The 18,767-nt window shown below is 40.8% G+C and overlaps 1 long non-coding RNA gene across 8 annotated transcripts in view; it reads left to right on the plus strand.

Annotated features, from left to right (window-relative positions):
• Positions 1-18,767, plus strand: part of LOC139800802 (uncharacterized) — a 53,656-nt gene that overhangs the window by 4,511 nt on the left and 30,378 nt on the right. For 7 of the 8 annotated variants that reach the window (XR_011727947.1, XR_011727948.1, XR_011727946.1 and 4 more), the window contains exons 3-4: positions 15,908-16,081; positions 18,612-18,682. This is a non-coding gene — a long non-coding RNA (uncharacterized lncRNA). The remainder of the gene's footprint in view (positions 1-15,907; positions 16,082-18,611; positions 18,683-18,767) is intronic. The other variant, XR_011727942.1, reaches the window with a different exon arrangement.

Below are 18,767 nucleotides of genomic sequence, written 5' to 3' on the forward strand. Positions count from 1 at the left end.
AAGTTACAGCCTTCAGGGAAAAAAAAAAAAAAAAAAAAAAAAAAAGAGGCAAGGTGAAGGGAATAGATTTCCCACAACCTAAAGGGAAGTGCTTTCGATGTATTATTAGCGATCAGCCTTGGGAGAGAGGAAAAAAAATCCTGAACAGACTCTAACTTTACACAGACAAGATTTCAGGGGGGGCTTTGTACATAGCTGCTTAGGAATGTGCGCCTCGCCTTTAAGAAAAAATCCCCAAGCTCAAGGTAGGAGATGGCTTTGAGTGATCCTTGTCTCTCATTTCATTCCTTAGAAGGAAGAGCGTCTCGCTACACCTTGTTTGGAGCTGGAAAGGCGAGACTTAAAAAAAAAAAAAAAGAAAAAAAAGAAAAAAAAATTTCACAACCCACCCTTCCAATTGGGGAGAAAAAAAAAAAATAGAGGAAAATCTCCTAACTTAATGACTGTGGGGGTAGGATGGATGCGACCGATTTCAGTCCCCCCCCTTCTTCCCCACCTCCCCCCTCCTTGTGGGGAAAAAAAAAAAGCAAAAAAAAAAAAAAAAAAAGCCAACCGCAAACAACTACAGGCTGAACTATCAACACATGCACCGACGGGGAAAAAATATATAGTGTCCTGTGTAGGGTCGGCAGGGAACGCAAGCACACGCTAAAGCAAGTTGGGAAAGAATCCGAGCTAATCAGCAATCTCTTTCTCTCTCTCTCTCCTTCTCTCCCTCTACTCCTCTCTCTCTCTTTCACTGCCCCTGAGATCCCAGCTCGAAAGAGGTACTCCACATTTTTTCATTACCAAAAAATCCGTTGCAATAATCATTTGTTGCTAATTGAAACCCTTGGAGACATTTTTCCCCACCCCCTTCACAAACATGGCAACTTTTAGACATGGGAAGCACGTTTAGTTTTATTTTATTAAAAAAAAAAACCCAAAAACCAAAAAAAACAACAAACCGTTAGGAAGAGGCTGACTCTTTCACCCACCAGAAATATCATCTCGTTAGTCCCCAACTCCAAGGAGTGGGGCTGGGGGTGGGGGGTATGGGACCCCAGTACAGTGAGGGCTTGGGAAAATTTGGAATACATTATACTGCCTTTGGCAGGAGAATACTCTCCAACTAATGGATTCCTGCTCCTTTTTGTGTGTGTGTATCAGTGTGGGGGGTTTCTGGAAAGAGGGGTGGTGGTCGTGGTGGTGGGGAGCCGAGCTTTTATTTTAAGAAACTGTTAGGGTAAGAAGTGTGTCATACTTGACAAATGGAACAAACGCTCTTCCATTTCTTGCTTGTCCTTGCCTTAAAACAGGAATTAAGTTAACCACAGTGCTGCATGTTAATTGCATGTTTACTGGGCTAATGAAAATTACAAAAGGGTTTTGCCACCTCGATCGGTGATGAAAAAGTATGAAGGCGATTGGCATAGCAGCCTTCGGGGAGGGCCGGGGCTGGGAGGGGGGAGGGGGGGCGGGCACGAACAATATTGATCAGAAGAAGGATAAATCTTTTAACTGCTCGTTAATACCATAAATATGGTCTACACAAGTTTCCACTCTTGTTAAGTCTAATCAGTACATGGAAGATGGAGACATAGCCCACTTGAATGAATTTTTATTATTGCCAGAGGGGTACTTGCATCTGTGGGCTCGTTCCCTTTCTCACTTTGTGCTCCCCCCCCTCCCTCAGCTCCAAAATCCCCCCTTTACAGAGGATGATCGTGAAGGTGCGCAGAAAGCACAGGAGGCAAACTCAAGATTTTTGTCCTTTCTTCACTTTTGCAAAGGTTCATTTTCTGTAAAACCAAGTAGGTTGTGGTGGGGAAAGCCTAAAGGGGGGCTTTCACCCAACTCCGTTTATTCTTGAGATCCGTGGGTGAAAGGATGACCTAGTAATTCAGTTCGGTGATAACCATTTTCATGCTTTAAAACAATCTGCTAAATTAAACCTAAATGGCGAGAGCAGTGGGAAAGGTAGTAGGAGCAGGACATTTTGACACACACTCCCCCCTCCCTTCTCCAAAAGGGATTGTTTGGCAAAAGGAGGAGGGAAAGGCAATTAAATAGACTAAAGATGATTTAAATCCCAACAAAAAATAATTCCAGGGAGAAGTTTCCCCCCTCCGGTGTTGCCCAGCCCTGGATTTGAAAACTTTGGCCCAACTTGTGGCGATAGCTACAACTTTGCTCCGCAGGGGTCAGAGGTGAGGGCTATTTTAACCCTAAAAGCCTGCGAGTGACCAAGGTTGAGGCTGGGCTCGCAGCACTAATAGCCATAATTACCTCCTCGCCTTCCAGGGACATTCCTTGCAGCAGCAGTGTTAGACGCCGAATTGAAGGAAATCCTGGAGTTGAACATATCTTGGGGGGTAAATAACAGCAATATGAAGGAATTTCAGAGCTCTCCCTTTTCCTTGAGAGGAATAAAGTGTGTGTTCCCCCCCACCTTTTTTTTTTTTTTTTTTTTTTTTTTTTTTTTTTTTTTTCCTTTTCCCCTCCTTTTTCCCCCCTTGCCAGCATTCCCAAGGCGCTGGGTCTTTGTCTTAGAAGGAATGGAGTGTCTGAATGGTGTGAAAGGGACAGAGAGGGTCGCTTCAAATCGATTTTACTTGTCCTCTCTGTCTTTTCGGATCAACGCCCTTCAATGGACACATAGGTGCTCTTTCAACCAAAAACTTGTGCAACATTTTCTGCCTGTATTGGTGCTAAATACAATAAATGCTGGGCAGATTTTTTTTTTCTTTCTTTCTCTCCAAAGCAGAAAGCACCCTAATTAAATTGTTTTATATGGACAGTCAAGACAGACCAATTAAGTATGCATTAGTATAAAGATATATTCGAGAGATAAGCGCTCTATAGGAGCCCTGTCTAGGCAAGGTGTGTAAAGTGTCGTCTCCAAGAGAGGCTGTGAGCAGGGTTTCATATGGATTTTTCCCCTCCATTGCCTCCTATACTCGAGTAACGGACTGAGTAAGTTAGCGAAAAGCCATTAGTGAAAGTGGTTTCTAAACAAAGTTAACAGGTGGATGTAGCTGGTTTTTTTTTTGGTTGTTTTTTTTTTTTTTTTTTTTTTTTTTTTTTTTTTTTTTTTTTTTGTCTGAATAACAAGTCACACATTTCGAAGCCCCAAGCCGTGTGTTTACACAGCACGGATGGACGCAGTGTACATTTAGGGAGATAAATGCCTTCCACCTATAGCTCATGTGCAAATGCACACCCAGGGAAATAAAATAAATAGCTGGGCACTTGTGTAGGCTGCAGCAGATGATGGGAGCAAGCACGCAGGGACATTAGAGATATAACTCTGTATCTATTGTGTATAGGCACCCAGCCCTGCATCAAAGGCAGGCAGAGGCACACGAGGCGTAGCTGTCTCGCACAGACACCTCACCGGGGATCAGCGGGCACACAGCACACGGTCCGGGGGTAATTACCAGTGGAAATATTTCTTATTCGAGGCATAGGCTTTCCCAGGAGTGAAATAACAGACCAGGATAAAACATACACACACACACAGATGAACTTCTCTTTCTGTTCTTTTTATCACCCTGGGAAAGCTCTCGTGTGTGGTTAACCACAGGAACCGGGCTTTAAGCTCTTCTCCATTTCCATTACTATTATTATTTATTTATTTATTTATTTATTTTGCTTTACTGCAGAATTTCCATGTCGTTCAACAAAACAAAACCAAAAAACCCCAACCAAACCCACAACCAAACAAAACCCCCACCAAAATATAACAACCAAAAAACCCCAACAACCGTTCAACAGACAAACAAACAAATAAACAAACAGAAAAAAAGCAATCAGCCCCCAGCCCTGCCTCAGCCTGATCATGGAGCAGGCAGAGCTGCGGGATGCTGTGAGGAGGAGGAGGAGGGCGGTGTGCTGGAAGTTGCTGGGGGCACCTTCCATCCCTGAGCACTTCATTACCCACCCGTCGGGGCAAGGTGGTGAGAGCGGGTCCAGTGCCCGGGGATGCTGCAGGCTGGGAGCAGGGATCGCCCCTTTATCGTGATAGCGCACAGACAGGAATTTTTTTTTTTTTTTAATTTTTATTTTTTATTTATTTAATCTGAAGGGGCCGGGGAAGAGGGAATAGAGAGGAATAGTGATATGAGCACCCATGCGACGGCTGCCCGGTTTGATTTTCATTTTCTAGCAGCTCTTCAGAAGCTTTAGCCCATGAAAGAGAGATGGGAGACAGGGAAGAATAAGCCATCCCTTGCTTAGGTGCTTTATTATCACGGTGAACAGGTTAGAAACGGAGGTTTAATAAAACCTCGATTTCTCTTGACTGGTTACCTTCGAGGATAAAACATAACAGGCTGTATGGGGGGCCAAGAATTTCGTCTAAAGGAAATCTCAGCAAGTCACTACCCGGACAATAGTCCACCTCCTGTTGGGTTGCGTATTGATCAGGAGAGGAGCTGAAGATGTCGCCACACTAAATATTTACTGATCACACACAAATAGCCGGGACTTGAACGATTTTCTCCTGTGAGGAGAGCAGAGAGAGAAGGGTAAATCATTTTATTAGTGTGTATAAAGCAAAGAGCACACTCTGGCTTGGAGTGTTTTAAGATGTGTCTTCAGCTGGATGAAAAGAGTTAGGGAAATCGATATGGAGTGATTAGACGAGCCAGTCGTGTCAAAGAGAGAGGCTGTGAATTTCATGGATTTGGTTACACCGGGAGGGGGAAAATATATCGAGAGATTAAAGGGAGGAACCCATTGTAGCAGAGCCAATGAAAAAATAATATCTAATCAGAGCCGGCAAAGGTAGGGACGGGGTAAGACCCACAATTCTGAAGAAACACATCAGCTGGAGAGGGATCAGGGACACACATGAAGAGGCAAACGGGGAGAGAGGAGGTGAGCAGGAGCCTAGAAATGCTACAGGGCAAAACCAGGAGAGGCAAAGTCGCCTCTGTAGAGCAATGCTGAGACATCAGGAAAATGGGGACAAAAGACCCAGGAGCGAGGGGAAGGAGAGGGCTGAAGCCTGGTTTAGAGGTGAAGTTGAGGGGTCCCTAGCGCCGGGTGCCCACCAGGCAGGAAGGGTTCTGAGCAGCAGAAGCGAGGACACATCCAGCTCGGATGCGAGGGGGTTTCAAACCTTCTCTTACAAGTTTCTTCTGCCCTCTCCTTCTCCCCCTCTTTTCCCCCTTCCCAAGCAAATGTGGTGAGTAAAATGGATTTTAGCGTTTAACCACCTCATTTTATCCAAGAAACGACAAGGTTCGTAATATGTAACCTGCAGATTACTGACATTCGAGGCTGACCACAAATGACAAAAAACCCCCAACACCCCACCCCAAAAAAACCCACCCAAGAATAAAAATGTCAGCATTTCTGCAAATGACAAAATGGCTAAACCAGCCCTTTTAAGGTTTTAAGTATTGAAGTTGGGGAGTTGCTGCTGGAAGATGTTGTCGGTCGTAGGGAGTGATTCAGCCGTGGCTCAGGTAGAGCCCTGGGGTACTCCTCGGCGATTAAAGAAAACTTTGCTGGAAACAAGCAAATGTCGTAGTGCCAAAGGGCAGAAAGCTGTGACCAGGGCAAGGCTATACCAAGCGACTTTAAAATGCCTTCTTTCTTGATTAATACATATATAGTATGTATATAATATTATTTATATAATACATTTTTATTATTTATCATATAAATATATATATATATATTGCCTCGAATAATTGATATATGGGCCCTGTTCAAGCTCCACCATCTGTCTGCATTTTTCTTCAGCAGAAAATAGGGTGCGACTGGAGAGAACTAAGTCAGAGGAGCGAGAGAAAGTTTGAGGCGCACTTAAAATGATGCTGATTGCTAGGAGGGAGGAAAGACATCTAAAGCTAAGAACCGAGGAGTAAAACTGATGTGAAAACAGCTTTTCACTGCTCCTCCAAGTGCTAATTTTGCTACTGTAAACAAACACTGAAGTTAGAAACAGCTGCAAATAGCCTGCCGGGCACCCAGGGCTCAGGGACGGGGTGGGAGTAAGGGGGGGGGGGAGTGACTTTTGTTCAGCTCTCGGGCTGAATTTGACCCAAACTTTGCTTTCTCCCGAAATCAGCGGCTGATGCTGGTGTTAGCTGTGGAGAAGGGGGAAAAATTATATATATGTATATACATATATAGAGGCAGGCATATTAAGAGCATTTCATATGAGTCTGTGGAGTGCAGGCAGCTCGGTTGGATCACTAATGCAACAGGAAACCTCGGGATAGACTCAGCCTAATTAACAGTTTTCCATAGCTGAAGCGATTTTTAAGAATCCCAGTGGATTAGCCCAATATGTTCAGGTGTGAGGCTACGAGGGCCTATAACTCCTTTCACTATAATCTTATAACCTCCTTACCTAATTCCTTAGATTGCAGATAGGAAGAGTCTGACCCTGGAGGTCGTAAAGAGCTGGGTTTCATTAACCCTTCCCTCCCCGGTGCTGCCCCAAGGTTAACTGCGCCAGGCTGGGTCTTAGGGGGGGGAGAAAGGAGGGCAGAAGAAAGGGATTTGCAAGAGGGGTGGATCTGAAGAGGGGTGGGGGGGTGGAGGGGTGGAAGGAGAGGTAAGGCTTAAAATGATTTCTGTTCTCCCTTCATTCCCCTCCCTTGAGCCAAAAGGGAAAATGGAAAGGGAACTTTTCTCTTTCCCATGTAGCAGGAGGTGAAAAAAATGTAGGGATGTTTGTGAGACAATTTTTTGTCTCCCTTTACACCATTTCAAAGTTTTTTTAAAAAAAGAAATTATTTTTATTATTTTATTTTTGCCTCCTTTGTTTTATTTTTTTTCCAGCAGGGAGGAAATGAAATATTCTAGAAATGTCAGATATTGCAAAAAGCAAAACAGTCTCCATCTTTAAGACCAGCAGCAGTCTCTTGAGGTTTTTGTCCACAGTAGAGCAGCAATCTTGAAAGAAAAGAAGAAAAAATAATCTAGAAAAGCTTCTCAAATTCTGTTTGCCTGGTAACACACCTGGTTTATGTTTTAATAGGTAGTTACATTGTATTGATTCAGGGTACATCACTGGTGTTGAAAGTTAATAAATCTTGAATTATATCTATCTGCCTACATACAGAATTGTGCACACAGTACAACACCGTAAGAATTTGCATTTTGCAGCACATTCTTTGTTCTTAAATCTTTTAACACGTTGAATTGTTCCTTTGAAGAAAATGTTATTGAACCACATGTTTAAGGAAAAGATGCTTCTAAACTACATGTTTAAGCAATGAAATTGTTGAGTGAAATACAGGTTTCTTTGTATTTCACACAAACCTTGCCATACGCCAATCTTAACCTGTACATCCAAACTGCTTTATTTATTTATTTTTTCCACCTAGTTAGAAGGCAAAAATATGCAAACTGCTGAGAGAGGTGGGTACTTTTTGGTAAGTATGTTTAGATATGATCTTCAGATACATTTATTGTACTTTCAAATTCTTTGGATACTAATTGAGCAAGCAAACAATATCCCAGCTGAATGTCTCAGTTCCTTCCCTATTTAACAAGCATTTAATATAGAATTATATTGTAGCCATCCTTCTACTAAACAATATAGCTGAGGAGTCAGCAGAAAAAAAAGTTAAAATCAAATTATAATTGCTGCCTTATATCTGACTCTTCTCTTCTGCAGTCCTAATGAACTCTTTAAAGTTTTTTTTTTTTAATTTCTGAGTGACAGATCAAAAATAATTAGCAGAATCAGAAGCAGCCAGAAATCTCGAAATAATATGTCTAAATATTTCATATTGCTACTTAGAGTACCAGCCCATCAGTTGTAAAAAGGAACCATTCCCTGCATATTCTGCACTAGTTTATAAATACAGAAAGATAGATTCTGTTTTTCCAGGGCCTGCCTCAGAAATGACATAAATAGGGATTGAGCTATCAGAAAAAAAAAAAGAAAAAAGAAAATAAACACAAAACCCTGGACAGGAATAGAGACAGACAGATAGATACATAGCTGCATCTGAACAATGTTCTGTACCACATTATAGGATGGTAAAAAAAAAAAGATTGCATATTTATAACTTCATGATTAAAATACATTCTTATCTGTCTCCTCTGAAAGGCTGCAGCTTTCTTGGAAATATTTTGAGTGCATGTTTTAGACTCTGTGTCCCGAATTGAATGAAGATGAGGTATTTTACCCAAGAGTGAAACACTTGTTTAGAATTTAATGCTAAATTTTATCTGTCTATCAATTGCCACATTATTTTCTTCATAGCTTACTTCCTTGTGTTTGGAGACTTTATTTAAAATGGTGCTAGTTTATATAACATTTTATTTTCTGCTTGTAAGAAATTAGCCATTATAATAGTAAAAAAATAATTCCCTGTGTTTGATTGAGGTGGATCAGATGGGAATTTTTCACATTCAAAGGGTTAAAGCTAAACTAAAAACTTTAAAGCAAAGATGATACCTGCAAAACAATGAAAAATATCATGTCTGGTCTCTCTTGGTAAAATTGCACTGTACCTCATGTAAGAAAGCACAAATTTTTTAATCTAAGACCTGTTTTAGTTTTTAATAGGAAATAATTACATGGAACTTTATTTCCAGAGAGAACATCCCTTCCAGCTACAGTTTTGCTTTGATCTAAGTATTAGCTGGTAATAAAATCATCATATTTTGGATCCTAAGCATATTGATGCTTAAATAGAGTGTTATGCTTTCAATGAAATTCTAGCTTTAGATCATCCAAAGGTATTCATCCCTCTTTTGGCAGAAAGCAATTTGTTCTTTTGCTCCTGCAGCTACTCACACGGTTTTTATTTTACAGAAGAAGTTGCATTATCAAGGTGGAAAACTTTTAGATGGAGTAAGAGCACCCTTCAGCCTGGTAATTTGGGCTGTTTCTCACACAGCTCCTCAGTCCAGCCCTTCTTTACACTTGTTATACACCAACACCATCACTCAAATGTCTGCAGTAGTATTTTGGTAATTTTTTTTTTTTTTTTTTTTTTTTTTTAACCTGGGCAATCACTCATTTAGACCCATCCTGAACAATTAACCCCCTCTTTATATTACGGCTCCAAGTGCATTACTTCATAAAGACATGAAAAGGACATCTCAGACAGAAGGACCTTAGCCCAGGCTTGTCACAGAGTATAAAAGGAGAGAGATGGGGAATTTTTATCTCTTTGCTCCACCAACTCTTAATAGCTCTAAGTTTCAGTGTGACAATAAAACAGTTTTGATAACACAGCTCATGGGTTTCTGTGCCACATAAAGTTTTCTTTATAATAAAAAAGAAGAAACTTTATCCCTGCTAAATTAAAATAGGGCAGATGCTGGATATGGTTCATATTAGCCAGCCTTTCACCCCTTTGCCCCTGGCACTGAAGTTCTGAGTTTTTCTTTCTACTATGTCTGCTTCTAACTGGAAGGTATTATTCCTGCCCGAGCTTTCTTCTATTTATTTTTTCAGAGCCTAAAATTAAACCTATTCATTTAGTAATATACATTTTATTTCAGATTGTTAAACCTGGCCGGAGAAGGGAAATGTTTTCCAAAAAGTGATGTACCACTGACCTTAAAAGAAAACATGTGGCAGGAAAGGCTCTTCTTAAAAGGTTTATTTCTAGAGAATTTTGTAGCTCTGTTGACATTATAGGCAATGGGCTTTCAAGGCCCAAGAGGTTTATGTTTTCTTTTGACCATAAGTATAATAAAATTTTAAAGGTGCACCAAGTCTCATCACTTTAGATATTTAAAAACTAGATTGAAAAAAACCCTTGGGTAATGTACATTACAGTGGACAGCCCTGCTGAGACAGCAGAGAAGGCAAAAAAATTACCCCAACCCAAATAATCTCCCCCCCCCCCTAATTTTTTTCATACTAGCTGTATGAAAATCCTGGCTATTAAACTCCCAAGGATAGTACAGCTCTTTTCTCCAGGGCCATGAAGATAGAATTTATTGTCCATTTGGAACTATCAAGCTTAGGCTAATAAAAGGCCCTCTGTAAGCAGAAATGCTCAAGTTGATGTTTGGCAGAGTTTTCAATGGGAGAGTTTATAGAGGACGGGGGCTCTGCACTATTTGAAGTTACTCCTATCTCAGCAGCTGAAGAGGATTTGACACACAGAAGTAAATGCTGAAGCTGAAGGTTAATCAGCATTGCTTTCTGAACTGGGGGGGTTGAAAGCAGGAAAAAGTGAAAGCTGCTCTCTCCAGCCCTTCCCTTTGCTGAGACACTGCTAACTTTTATGATTTTTTTTTTTTCTCTCTCTTCCTTTTTTACTATCTGTCTTTGTGCCTGAGGGCCAGTGAAAGAACACTGCAGATTCTAGATTGCTTTCAGAGTTTCCCTTTGCTGATGATGGATTACCATGTCAATTTAAACGGCATAGGATTAATTTGTTTCAATGATTTCTCTTTAGGCTGAATTCCAGTCTTTTTTTCCTATCTCTCTCCTTAATAGTAATAACAACAACAACAATAATAACAACAACAATAATATCCTTAAAACCCCCAAACATTTTTGATATCCCGCATTCAAAAGACAATAATAGAAATAGACAAGTTAGGTGTAATGTTGCAACCCAGATCCAGGTTTGAGTGTTTTTATCTCATTCTAGGGGACTGGAGCATACAGTCAGTCACATTAAAATGAAATTGGATCCAACGTTTATTCAATAAATACTTGTCTTGTAGGTAATCCAGAGCAGAGTGCTTTTGACACATAAGGACTTAATTTGTCTTGGGTAACAAGTTATTAATATGGTGCATTTAAACTTGCCACCTACAATAAGGTCATTTAGATCTATAATATGACTCACGAGAGAACTTCATCGAGGCAGAAGCAAAGTTTGAAGCTGCCTCCGAGTTGCAGAGTGGCCGCACGGCTCCCGGTTTGTTCTTTTCAGAAGAAAAGTTCCGAGCAGGAGGAGCCACCCAAACCCAAACGGTGTGCATCTGCTCCTCTTTGAAAGGCCAACATCAATGCAGTGAAGAGGAAAAAAAGACCCCAAACACACATTTTTGAATGAGGAAGTTTTAAAGCTGTGCTGCATCTGCTAGCAACCTCATCGCAGCTTTGGGAATGAAATAAACAACATTTGGTTCCGAGTGGAAGTTCGCCCGCATTTGCACCATACCTCTTCCACGTGCTTTGCAAGTTCCTTACTTTTAGTAATAAGTTGGAACATAATCCACCCATAAATGTTCTTGCTGTAATTTGACTACGCTGTGTTTGTTCGTGCATTAGCTGTCCATGTAAAGAGGAGTGGGGATGCCTGGAGACGAGCCCTGCGAGGCCTGAGCAAACAGAGATGTTTTGGTAAAGCGTGGATTTCAACCTCCAGATACTCTGCAGTGGGTCTCAGGTTTGAAAAGCTGGAGATGGGGTGTTGCAGTTTAGTTAGGTTGGTGTCCTCACCAAACAATGCCTGCAAGGGGGGCATCAGGAGGGGAACATCCCAGGCATGCTACAGAGGATGAGTTTTGTGACTGGTGACTTAGTTTCCATGCTCTACTCCTGAGCTTGATTTTGCTGCTTTTACATAGTAAACTCTTGCCCTGGCAGATTCTGTCTCTTTAAGTAACAAAATCTCATTTTTAAGCTCTTCCTGGGAAGAGGATCTTACACATGAGCAGGAAAATGCAGGCAAGAAAGGCTAATTGAATGAAAAGGGAGAATTAGGTTAAAAATAGAGTACAATCTAGTATCACATTTTCACTAGTGTAACCTGAAATGAAGGTGTCTCCAAGTCCCTAGTGATGCCAGAGTGTTTAGATGTTGGGCACAGATGGAGACACCTATTGAAATGTGTCTGAAGAAGATTAATAGGACTTGTCAGTGTTGGGAAAGCACTGCTTTGCTGTAAATTTCTACTAGCACAAGATGAATTACCGATGAATGCTCAGTTATCAACCCCATCACTATCATTGGACACTAAATCAAATTGAGCAGTTATCTACAATCAGAAAATTTCTTTTAAAAATAGGCATACACCTTTAGGCTTAAACTCTTTAATAAGACAATATCTTTTATGGTATGTGTGTGTTCACGAAGGGATATGATTTAAAGTTTCTCTACAAAAAGCTCCTGTTTGGAAAGGATCTCCAAGTTAAGTGTGAAATCAGGCTTGTCAAACAATAGGAGGTATTCAGAAAATACTGGTTATACAATATAATGTTATAATGTTCTGGTGGGGGCCTGATCCAAAAGGGATTTTTATTCATGTCATTAGATTTTGGATCCATCCCTATTTGTGAGAGGTCTATTTCATCACTCCTTTCCCCCTCTTCCTGGTGACAATAAAAAAAAGAATTCTCTCTGCCTTAAAGACTAAGCATCCAAATAATATATTAATGCAAAATAGTTGTCAAGACTCAGGTTATATGTATAATAACAATAACACCACCCTGTAACCTATTTAGTAAGTTACGGCTTAATATAATGAAATGTGTGATGAAAGAATCGTTGAATAATATTTTATCTGAAAATATTTCCTTCTGTCTCTTAGAAAAGGGGAAACTGTTATGAGTAAAACTATCACAACCATTTACCAGCCCACTGCTAAAGTGTTTGAGCTGTATTTACTGTGTGACACTGCTGATGACAACGATTTTAAATAAGCACGATATAGTCTCAGTTTCTAGGATTTGTTTCCTTCTGACCCAGGCGTTGTGCTACTTTATCCAAGGAGGTTTATCATGGCATGTTTTCCAAAGTACTTTTTCCCCTTTTATTATAGACAAGGCCAGTCATTTATGTTTTGGGAAGGAGACAGGTACAGTGCCTTTATCTGATCTGTGTCCCCAGCCCCAGCCACCTTCTTAATTTGAAGCCAATTCCCACTCTGGAGGATCAGGCTCTATCTGGGCTACTTCTCAGCCAAGGAATGTATCCTTCCCTTCACCTCCACGTATCTTACCTGCAATTTTTGCTGCCTTTTTTTTTTTTTTTTTTTTTTTTTTGAGGGAATAATACGCTATTTACCACACAGCACAACTTCAAAGCCTTTGTGTATTTCTCATCTCCAGCCAAAGCTTATTATTTACCACCTTAAAATATTCACCCGGCTAAGAGACAGTTGCAGTTATTGTCTTCAGTTTTACATACTAATTTTCACACACCAAACACCCTACATCAGGGCCTGATTCTCACTCGGATGGAAGTTATTAACTTTAAGCAGAATAGAGCTGATTTCAGCCAGCCACGGCCGATGCCCTTCTAACCGTCGCTTTACAGCATCCCCTTGTTTGTTTTTTTCCTTGCAGGGCATGATTTTTAAACATGTTTGCTTTACACCGAGCAGAAGTTGATGCCTAATTTTTTTTTTGCCCACAAACATGTAAAGAGAATATTAATAGGGAATATCAATGGAGCTGAGTGCGGCATGATGCTAGTTAGATTGTAGTAGCTGAGAAATATGAACTAGTGAACATAATCCATAAACTCCATTTGGTTACTATAATACTCCAATCTGTATTTATTACAACCCCACTCTGATGCTTATACAACTGCAATTGCTAGATTTATACACCCTAATGATTTCACAATAGGAAAAACCTGTGTTCTTTATCTTTCTTTTCCTGTCCACAATAACCCCCCCTTCCACATAGACTTCAGGCTTCTCCGGACCTTGTCTGGGTTTAATCAGAGGCTGTGGGACAAAATGTGCATTATTAAGAAATATAAATATTTTCAGAAGCAATCAAAGGGTTGAAAGATTGATTCGGCATGTAGATTGGATTTAATTCGAAGCAGCTTTGTTCTAATGAGGACTACTGGGATACAAAGCCAGCAGCCGCTCGTGGCCACCAGTTGGGAACTGCAACTCGCGGCAGCAACCTGTTAAGGATTTCAAGAAACTGCCAGGTATTAAAGAGCAAAGTGGTGGGGAAGCTGGTGGTCTATTGTTTTCAGGCTCCTTCTGAGCCTGGCTTAGGATTTCACTGTCCCTGTTTTCCCGAAATGATAATTAAGGTGAATTTCTTGCTGCCCATGGAGTCAAACCCTGCAGTGCCTCCCTTGGGGGGAAACCCCGATGGAATTTGTGGGGGGCTTTGCTGAAGGGAAAGGTGGCAAAGCCTGGCCGAGCCCCACGTTTCAGCAAACTGGAGAGCTCTGCAGCAATTTACACAGCATCCCAATGTACTGTGGTTGCTTTTGCTGTGACTTTTTGTTAGATATTGCTACCTGTGCTCCCAAATGTAACAGAATCTATTTACGTAGGGAGGTGTTTTTTTCCCTACAAAAAAGCATCCGGAGAAATACAGCTCTGTGTTGGCTTGGAAGTTCTTGTGTCCTCACCGGTTGACCCAGCAGAACTGCTGGACCCATCCTGCTTCCTGGCAAAAAGCCTACCATGTCCAACAAAACATCCTTGAGATGATGCTGAACAAAACAGGACACTTGATAGCTTTCCCTTTCCACTAAAAAAAAAAAACAGGAAAATTTTGCTGTGCACCGTGGGGGGGTGTCATGTCACAGGTACTTGGGGAGCACGAGACCCTGGCAGCTTTCCTAAATATGGAGGGTACAGTCAGAATCACAGTATATACATGATCAAACACTGACTAGTTTTTCCCTCCCCTAAGCCCCCGCCTTGCCTACTTTTGTCCATAAAAGCAATAGAAAGAGAGAAAGCTTGAATTTTCTGAACTGTTTCACCCATCCACAGCTGGAATTCCAAAGTGAAATGAAAATGCCTTTAAAATCAACCCTACATGGGAGCCTGAGAGAACAAGTTTTCCTTTGTTGTAGGGTATAGTATTATTTGCCGTAGGTTTTGATATACATTCTAAATTAGGCCTGCAAAGGAATGCTTCATCTTTAATTCATCACTCTCAGCTGAAAGAGATTAGCAATGTCTAGCACGCACCCTTCGTATGGTGCTGACCTCATCAAGTATGGCCTGAAATTAATTAGCCTCATTCATTCCAAATGGAAAAGGATAATGGAGCTGCATTTTAGAGATGACCATCACAAATTGTATGCAGCATATTTAAAATTGCAACCCCCGCCCCCCGCTTCAGCCTCTCTCCCCTCCCCGTTTAAAAAACTATGTAGATTAAAATTCTTTCCAGAACTTGCAATATGTCAGAGTTATCGAGGCATTAGGAGCAGAAACCACTCCATTTTTATTTGTGGGACTGGGAGCCACATTTTGTGTGTGTGGCTGTAAAAACAGCAAGCTTGTCTTAATGGCAGAACACCTGGAGTTAATTTGATATTTCCAGGTGCTCTGGCAAAGCCAGGCATCAAGCACTTGATGTTTAAACATTCTTCCACTGGCTTGCTTAAATCAATATGAAAGTGGTGTCCCCTTTGTCATTCATACATGCAAAGTGCTAGCACAAACTCCAGCTTGGCTTCAGAGTCCTACATCACTCATAATCTAATTAGAAATCAGAGCAGAGCTGAAGCAGCATTCTTTGTGGATTCTTGGGCAGCAAATAGGGATACTTGTCTTTTGTTTCCCTCGATTGCATCGTTCACAAGCTTTCACACCACATCTCTAAAAGGTGGTTAGGTGCCTCAAGATATTGACAAGCATGAAGGACAAGATTATTTAGGTATTTAGGTGCCTACCCCAGGTGATTTCAAATGGAATTAAGCAACTGGATGTTACTGGGGAGGGGGGGGGGGGGGCGGAGGGACAGAAGATTAAAAAAAAAGGGGAAAAAAAAATAGCTCCCAGTGTTCATGAAAAGCTCTAAGCTGGTGTCTTAAATTCTGGCAGTATGGGCAATGTTTTTTTCCAGGGTAAAATTGCCTGCAGGGTGAATTTAGCGAAGTCTGCTAAATTTTACCACTCAGGCCAGTGGGTGTGCAGTTTTGGGAAGCCAAGCCCAGACTGGTGGCTCAGCCAGCTCCTCCGTGGCCAGGCATGGCAGTGATGAGTATGCTCAGGTGCTTCCCAGGAGAGAAGGGGAGTTGTAAACATTGCGGGATTTCCCACAGGAATTTTGAAGATGCCCACATCTAAGACACTGGTGAGGATTGGGCCAAAACCCAGATCCAGCCTAGGTTCCTCCACGGTCTCAAGTTACAACTGCAGATGGATCACAACGGTGTGTACTGACCTCTCTCCTCACTCCCCAGCATCAGCTCACCAAGAGGGCCTCAGATAATACTGTAAGTAAGAGAAATGTTCTTTCCTCACAACAAATAATTCATTGTGAAACTTCAGATTTTGAAATAACAAGGTCAAAAGGGCCTGCACCTGCACTGGCAGGGCTTGGGGAGAATGTTCCTGCAGATCATCTGCCTGAGTCTGGGTACCTGGGGAAAACTTTCTGTGATAGGTGCTGTAATTGACTGATACCCAGGAAAACTCAGAATTAATTATTTCTCTTTAACACAAACAAATATTTGTCTTGCAAAGACTCCATTCATTAAGACTGCCACTGAATCCAGGATTGAACCCATTGTTATTAATCCTAAATGAATTCAAGTTTGTCAACCACGAACAAAGCTGCTCGCCATCTGATAATCCAAATTTGCTCAGGAAAAAAGAATGAGCAAATGTTAGAAGCAGCAGGTAAAATCATAGCACAGTTATTAAGCCTTCTTTCAGGGGAAGCACAGGATAGATTAAATTGTTATGTTAGGCCATGTTGTGAGTCCATGTCAATTTTGTTTGAGATCTTATCTTAGCTCAGAACCATTTCCTCCTAAATTAAACTAAATGTTGAAGACATGAGAAGCATATTGACCCAAAGATTCAAAACTTTGGACTCAGCAGCCTTCTGATCTTTTGTCCATAGAGTATCAAGTTGTAAAGCTGTGAAATATTAAATGATCATGATTATCTTCAACTTGCCTAAGTTCATTTGTCATGCTGAAATGCTGGCACGGATTTTTCTTACTCTTTTTTTCAGAGTAAGACATTGATTCTGCCTGAAAGCTCATTCACCACTGATCTTAGAGACTGGTCCTATGTTAATACTGTCTTGTACACTAGCTGTGGGCAGTAATTCTGTCTCTGATGCTCTCAACCTCTCTTTTGCAAAGACCGTTGTCCAGTGAAGCAACAAACAAATGTGACAATCAAAGCACCAAACTCTGTTGGTACTTCAATCAGCTGTTACCACAGCAAAGCAGTTCTTGAGATGCAGATATGTAGTGTAATGCACCTGGGATAAGAAATCAAATTTAAAAATAAGCTGAACAGACATTTCTAGGAATAAGTAAGTTTCTAAATAAACCAGTGTTTTAATTCCAGGTTTTCTATGTTAGTACTGTAAATCAATATAGTCTGCACTTAGAGAAACTGGATGAGTTTGAATTACCACAATTAAATATCACTCTATTTCTTGCAGCACAAACAAACAATAACTTTTACTCCCAACACAGCATTTTTCTCAAGTAGGGTCAACTTACTACAGAAATGATTGAAGGTCCAAATGATCCTGTCATTTTTCAGAAAACAGATCTCCATCAAAATGCACAGTGCAACCCATCCCTAGTGTCAGAGCACTGAAGAAATGGAGCTACAGAAGAAATTATATTGTTTAGATGCTTTTTAAATACAGACATAATGATGATACATTAAATACTGTGATCTACTCAGCCGGACTTCCAATTATCTCCAGGCTAACTCTGTGCTCATTCATCACTTCATTCACCTCAGCTCTGCTGTTGCTTGGTGGCAGACATTAACACCAAGCTATAAGCTTGAATGGGAAGAAAACCAAGGAGAGTGCAAAGCTGTATATTAGCTTAGACAAGTAGGATGTCATTGCCAGCCTGAATTTGTTGATGACACCAGGCATGAAGCAAGTAAATCTTCAGCCACTGAAGCAACAGTTCACTTACTTTCAGTAATGACATCCAGGAGGCAACACAATTAGATTTACAACAGAGTACCTATGGACTAATAATGCCTAGATAGCCCCAGCCACAAACCCCATGATTTAAAATGGAAGTTCACCTTTTCCCTGAAAGAAATACTTTTTTTTCTTATTTTAGTCTCTTTTCAAATGTTCAGATGTCTAGGCTTTATTTTATTTTATTTTATTTTTGCTGGTAGGAGAGGATTTTTCTCTGCAAAGTAGTGAGCTCAAGGAATCATTTGAGCAATTTATATTCTCACCTAGCACAGACTATGGAAATATTCAATGGTACAAAAAGTTAGCCAGCTCCCAGTCTGTGTGTGAGGTCAGGCCCTCCTGTGGGCTGTGCTTTGTTCCTGTTTGTACCCAATCCCAGTGACCTGTAGTGTTTTTTCTTAGATCACTGGACACTGTAGGTCCACACACAGTGACCTTGTGCTGAAAACACAAGTGTGTTGAGCAACCAGGATAGTTCTTCATCCCAGCTAAATTATTTATCTCTCCTTATGCAGGACTTTTTTCTGTATATCCTAATTCTACAGTCCTTTTCTCCTAATATAATCAGAAGGAGTACTCTCTAGGTGTAACTGCAATAATAGTTCTTTTACTGTAAATACTGGAAGCCTGTAACCTATAATTCACTTTCTCTGATACTTTTCTATTCTAACACTAGACATGTCATTTTAAAATCTCTAGGACCTGAAAGCTAAATTTATATAGTGATATACACAAGCAATGGAAACTAAGCCTCCTCCTTAGATCAGTTGTTAAAGGGTTGTTGAATCTCTTTGTCAGTTTATCCCTTTTTCACCTATAAATTGTATCCACAGCTCCCATAATGGTTCCAATATCAGAGCTAAGCAAGAAGAAGCAAGGTACATCTCCCACTGTTTAATTTAAGGTAAGAATCTATGAAAACCCAAGACATCCTAGCATGCAATGTTTTCTCTTGTGTTATTCATGGCAAATTCAGGGACAATCAGGGC

This window comes from Heliangelus exortis, chromosome 11 (assembly GCF_036169615.1).
Source record: "Heliangelus exortis chromosome 11, bHelExo1.hap1, whole genome shotgun sequence".
Taxonomy (NCBI): domain Eukaryota; kingdom Metazoa; phylum Chordata; class Aves; order Apodiformes; family Trochilidae; genus Heliangelus; species Heliangelus exortis.